Raw genomic sequence first — 6,012 nt, 5'->3', positions numbered from 1 at the left:
AGACTGGATCTGCATGGTCCCGAGTGGAGCAGAGGTCTCAGGCTAGAGGCGTCACTACAGCCCCTGGTTCGATCCCGGGCTGTATCACAACAGCCCGTGATTGGGAGTCCCATAGGGCGGTGCACAATTGGCACATTGTCGTTCAGGTTTGGCCCAGGGATAGGCCGTCTTTGTAAATAAGAATTTGTTCCTAACTGACTTATTGACCTGGTTAAATAAAGACTCACAACACTGCAGAATAGAGCCTCGCCAGGAATGTGTGTGTAAATGTAGAGGCTATTTTTATACCCTAGATCTCACAGCATAGATCACCTCTCTGCCTGACAGCCAGACTGTGGTACCTCTGGTTCAAAGTCTGAGATGAATACCATACATTTGTTTGGAAAATATCTGTCACAAGTCAGAATGTTAAATATAATAATATTTGAACATAGTTTTCCGGCTGTCCGTGTGGTTGGTACTTTTGGAAGGAGGAAGGTGAGACAGTATATATCCACAGGGAAGTAGAACGAGGTCACCTGAGACATGCGCACTAGATGAAAACAGACGCGTTCATACCTGCACAGATCGTGCACGTGTTTACACGGTTCTTTGTACGCATGCTTCAGGTGAGCGTTTTGAAAAGTTCACCTAATTATACTTTCCTTCCTCCAAAAGGACCAACCGCACGGACAAGCGGAGAAGTAAGTTCACATATCATTTAATTCAATATAGTGGCTGGAAAGAACTTTCCTGATCATGAATGTCTGCCTGACATAAGAATTCATTACAAATGAAACGTCGTGGCTTCAGGATAATCACAACAGTGCATGGTTACATAGCCAATGTGAAATCCTATATACAATGAATTGCCATCGGTTACGTTTTAAATGGCGAGAAGGAGTTGTATTCCACATGTAGTCCACTAGTTTTGACTGCGTTGAACTAGACAGGGAATTGGGTGTCGTTTTAAGACGTATTTCCTCAGGATCAAGGGGCGCTGTGCTGCTGGATTTTCTGCTCTGGCTTTGCGGCCTTGTTCTGTAGCCTGGAAAAACCACCTCACAACGTTATGAAATGAATACCGGACTGACTTAACCGTGGAGCTCGTCTTTAATCCCGGCTCGGTCACCGTTCGGGATGGATTGAGCCAAGATGTCGTGCGTTTTGCTGCCGTTACAGCTCCGGTAACCTTTCCTCATGTTAAGCCTTGGAGGAGGAGGAGGAGGTTTTGTTCAGTGTTGTGGTACAACTATTACTTTCAGACTTCTGCTGTTCGAGTCTGGCAACAACACAACTGTAAGTGGGGGTTTTGGCTTCACGGAGAGACTTGTCAAATCAGATTTTTTTAAAGGCTATCGTTGTAAATGACTGTGTGTGAGAGAGACAGAGAGAGAGAATGAGGGATTCCAACAGAAGGATTTCATGCTACTAAACTTGATGATGAGGATAACACCAGTGAGTATAGTAAATGACTGTGAGAGAGCGAGAGAAGGATTTCATGCTACTAAACTTGATGATGGGGATAACACCAGTGAGTATAGTAAATACCATCGCTTTGTTTTTCCATCTAATCTCACCTCTGGTACAACATGCTGGCTACTATGTATTATATTTACGGCAGTCTGGAAGTCTTCATTTATAACCTCTGATAGGGGACATTTTATAAAGATGATGCTGAATATTTGACTCATTAGGTAACATTTGTCTATTTAAAGTATCTGTGTCGTTAGCGTCCAACGTTGAGTAGCAAAGCCACATAAACAACATTAGCTAGCGAGCTAACCGACGGGGAATAACGCTAACTAATGTCTTAGCTGGCAGTGGACAACATTTAGTCTGCTTTCGGGTGGCAGCTTTGTTCACATGAAAAACCCAATCGGGCGTTTTTATATCCATAATAACCGGGGAGAGGACGACATGCCTGTCCGTGATTACAGCAGCCAGTAGCCGCTACTACACACGACCACCCCGCTGATTTTTACCAGCTACAATATATCTATTTATCCTAAACTACTACTTGTTAACCTTATCGCTCTGTGCTGCTACTATTTAGTAACATTTTGAGCACGTTGTTACAACATTGTAGCCTTGATGTTATTGACTAACGTGTGCGGCCTCCTAAAGAGGTTTCTGTATCGCTACTAGCATATTGCTACTAGCATATTACCTCAACAGCAGATCCCTAAAGAGGTTTCTGTATTGCTACTAGCATATTACCTCAACAGCAGGTCCCTAAAGAGGTTTCTGTATTGCTACTAGCATATTACCTCAGATCCCTAAAGAGGTTTCTGTATCGCTACTAGCATATTACCTCAACAGCAGATCCCTAAAGAGGTTTCTGTATTGCTACTAGCATATTACCTCAACAGCAGATCCCTAAAGAGGTTTCTGTATTGCTACTAGCATATTACCTCAACAGCACATCCCTATAGATGTTTCTGTATTGCTACTAGCATATTACCTCAACAGCAGATCCCTATAGAGGTTTCTGTATTGCTACTAGCATATTACCTCAACAGCAGATCCCTATAGAGGTTTCTGTATTGCTACTAGCATATTACCTCAACAGCAGGTCCCTAAAGAGGTTTCTGTATTGCTACTAGCATATTACCTCAGATCCCTAAAGAGGTTTCTGTATTGCTACTAGCATATTACCTCAACAGCACATCCCTATAGAGGTTTCTGTATTGCTACTAGCATATTACCTCAACAGCACATCCCTATAGAGGTTTCTGTATCTCTACTAGCATATTACCTCAACAGCAGATCCCTAAAGAGGTTTCTGTATTGCTACTAGCATATTACCTCAACAGCAGGTCCCTATAGAGGTTTCTGTACTGATCCTAACCTCATTAACTCCCTGGACACAAGTTAACCATATACAACCAACTAGCTGGCACTTGTTCTCATCATAGCTAAGCTATCTTCTAGTAATATTATGAAATGTAACGACCTAAGGTAACATTATTGTCCACCGCGTACTGAATGTGACTTTGTGGGGCTTATTTTTAGCCTGTTATGGCTTCAACTACTTAACACAGCTACTTAACACAGCTGTTGTTGGTAAGCGGTTCCCAGAGCGGTGTAGTAGAGTACTTCCAACAGGCCAGATTAACTACAAACGGTATAATAAGTAGCCTAAGTATTGAACTGATTCCTTGTGTAGGATAGTTGTGTTAGAGTAAGTGAAAGAGGCTGGCCTATCCAAGAAGCTAGGCCACGGTATTTAGGACTGCAGATTGATCCGTTCTGCCTTTTTTTAGATCCCCATTTAAAAGAGAACATGGACAGGGGAGGGACCAGTTCCCTTATTCACAAAACATCTCAGAAAAGGCTCCAGGAATCCAGTTAACCTGTTTTTATAAGACTAAAAATACTCCCAGCTCAGAGTAGGTTTTAGGGTGATGTTAGGATGCTGCTCAGAGTAGGTTTTAGGGTGGTGTTAGGATGCTGCTCAGAGTAGGTTTTAGGGTGGTGTTAGGACGCTGCTCAGAGTAGGTTTTAGGGTGGTGTTAGGACGCTGCTCAGAGTAGGTTTTAGGGTGGTGTTAGGACGCTGCTCAGAGTAGGTTTTAGGGTGGTGTTAGGACACTGCTCAGAGTAGGTTTTAGGCTGGTGTTAGGACGCTGCTCAGAGTAGGTTTTAGGGTGGTGTTAGGACGCTGCTCAGAGTAGGTTTTAGGCTGGTGTTAGGACGCTGCTCAGAGTAGGTTTTAGGCTGGTGTTAGGACGATGCTCAGAGTAGGTTTTAGGCTGGTGTTAGGACGCTGCTCAGAGTAGGTTTTAGGGTGGTGTTAGGACGCTGCTCAGAGTAGGTTTTAGGCTGGTGTTAGGACGCTGCTCAGACTAACTCTTGAGTCAGGAGTAAAATCAACTTGTAAAAGTTTGAGCAGGTAAACATGACAGTTTGAGCTACTGGAAAGGAAAGATGTCTGACCCTCGTTCACATTTATTAGCTTAGTGCAGTGGTTACCAACCCTTTGATGGACTGGTCGGTCTCCATGACATTCCTAGTCGATCACCAAACATTTCTGGTAAAAAAAACCCAACAAAGACAAAGCCTTGTTTCTATTTTTATTATTGGTTTCGTGCTGTTGGCGGTAGGTGCACCTGATTTAGCAGGTATAGTGTCGGAAAACCAAGTGTTCCCGTTTTTGAATCATTTCATGTGTCTGAAGGTAGAACTACGACTCGCCAGGCCTAGAGAACAAGTGCACCTACAGGCCTACCGTTGGCCAATCGGATAGCTCTGATCACCGTGACTGCACTGTTTCCTGGAGCCATAGACTGTAAAAAAATAACCTTGAGCTCACTGCCAAGTCGATACTGTGAGATTTCCAAACTTTTAAAACCACGAGAAGGCTTCAACGACTACAGCGAAGCGCTGCTGTTTTTATGAGTATGTTCAAGTTTTTACTCAACACTGTCAACACGTTGTTCAACACTTTTTTAAATTTTTTTTATTAGCCATAAAATGCGGTTTCTCCCTACTTCCACTCACGCTACAACCAGCACTGCAGCTGTAATGAATGACTATAGCAAAGTGTTCTGATAAGCTTGAATTGTTATTATTAATTACTTCTCTTTTTTTAATTTTAATTTAATTCTTTTTTTTTATCAAATAATATTTCACGTTATCTGGACATGGGATTAACAACATGAATTGGTGCACGAGTCAGATATAATGCAGTATAACTTGAGTTTCGCCATCAGCTGTCCCCTTTTCTCAATTATCATGCTCACTCAGCAGTGCCTCACAAGTAATACAACAAAATGATCTATTACCAGTGTGATCCAATACATAACGTGTTTTAAATATCATTTCTAAATGGTCTGAGAACATTGTCAGGGCAATTCAAGGATAGCCAATATATTGGGCTATAGACTACTACAAACCATTTGTTTTTTAAAAGTCATGTTAAAGAAAATAACATGATAATCTGAGCTGTAGATTTTGACTCAAGATTTTGACTTGCATTTTGACTCAAAGGTTTGGTGACCAATGGTTTAGTCTACTGTTGCATGTCTGTCTGTATTACTCATATAGAATTATCAAGACATTCTTCTAACAACTCCAACGCTATTGCATGTGGCGCGGCACACCGCCGACTCGCGGCATTGTTCACTTCTCAAGACAGCATTTAGTTTTGTTATTTATTTAACTAGGCAAGTCAGTTAAGAACAAATTCTTATTTACAATGACGGCCTAGGAACAGTGGGTTAACTGCCTTGTTCAGGGGCAGAACAACAGATTTTTACCTTGTCAGCTCTGGGATTCAATCCAGCAACCTTTCCGGTTACAAGTCCAATGCTCTAACCAATAGGCTACCTGGTAACTCTTAACTGGTTCGGACAGCTCATGAGGTCTCCTAAATATCTGTCCACTTGGTGGGACTCATATGACTAAAGAGGCTTCATGCATAGATTTTATTTTGACCCATAACAGGAGGAGTAAAATCTCTCTCATCAGCACTTGTGGCTACAGCCCCTGATCTCAGGTCAGTGCTCCTACTTTGAGAAGCTTTGTGGCCACAGCCCCTGATCTCAGGTCAGTGCTCCTACTTTGAGAAGCTTTGTGGCCACAGCCCCTGATCTCAGGTCAGTGCTCCTACTTTGAGAAGCTTGATACATAAGGAACCTGCTATTTGTTTTCGACAAGGCTAAACAACAATCTGAGACACTGTTTGTAGATCTGAAGATGAATATTGGACTGTAATCAGAAAATACTTTGTAATGAAGTCATCATCCAGTATATTGACGTTGTAAAACTAGTCAACGTTTACCTTGGTCTATACTGGTCTCATCTGACCGCTCTCCCTTCTGGAGGGCGGATAGGAACTCACACAGGAGATACAGTATTTACTAACGCATGATGGCTTACCTATAGGTTGGTTCCACACGGCAGAACCTCTATAGGTTGGTTCCACACGGCAGAACCTCTATAGGTTGGTTCCACACGGCAGAACCTCTATAGGTTGGTTCCACACGGCAGAACCTCTATAGGTTGGTTCCACACGGCAGAACCTCTATAG

The 6,012-nt window shown here is 42.6% G+C and overlaps 1 protein-coding gene across 8 annotated transcripts in view; it reads left to right on the top strand.

Annotated features, from left to right (window-relative positions):
* Positions 1-533: 533 nt before the first annotated feature.
* Positions 534-6,012, top strand: part of zfyve9a (zinc finger, FYVE domain containing 9a) — an 81,169-nt gene continuing 75,690 nt past the window's right edge. Inside the window, exon 1 of one of the 8 annotated variants that reach the window (XM_045694528.2) lies at positions 534-683. The gene's annotated coding sequence lies outside the window, so the exon portion shown is untranslated. Of the gene's footprint in view, positions 684-923; positions 1,514-6,012 lie in introns of those variants that run through there. The other 7 variants (XM_045694532.2, XM_045694531.2, XM_045694527.2 and 4 more) reach the window with 7 other exon arrangements.

Source organism: Salmo salar, chromosome 14 (genome assembly GCF_965601325.2).
Source record: "Salmo salar chromosome 14, fSalSal1, whole genome shotgun sequence".
NCBI classification, from domain to species: domain Eukaryota; kingdom Metazoa; phylum Chordata; class Actinopteri; order Salmoniformes; family Salmonidae; genus Salmo; species Salmo salar.
This window is presented reverse-complemented; position numbering and strand designations above follow the sequence as displayed.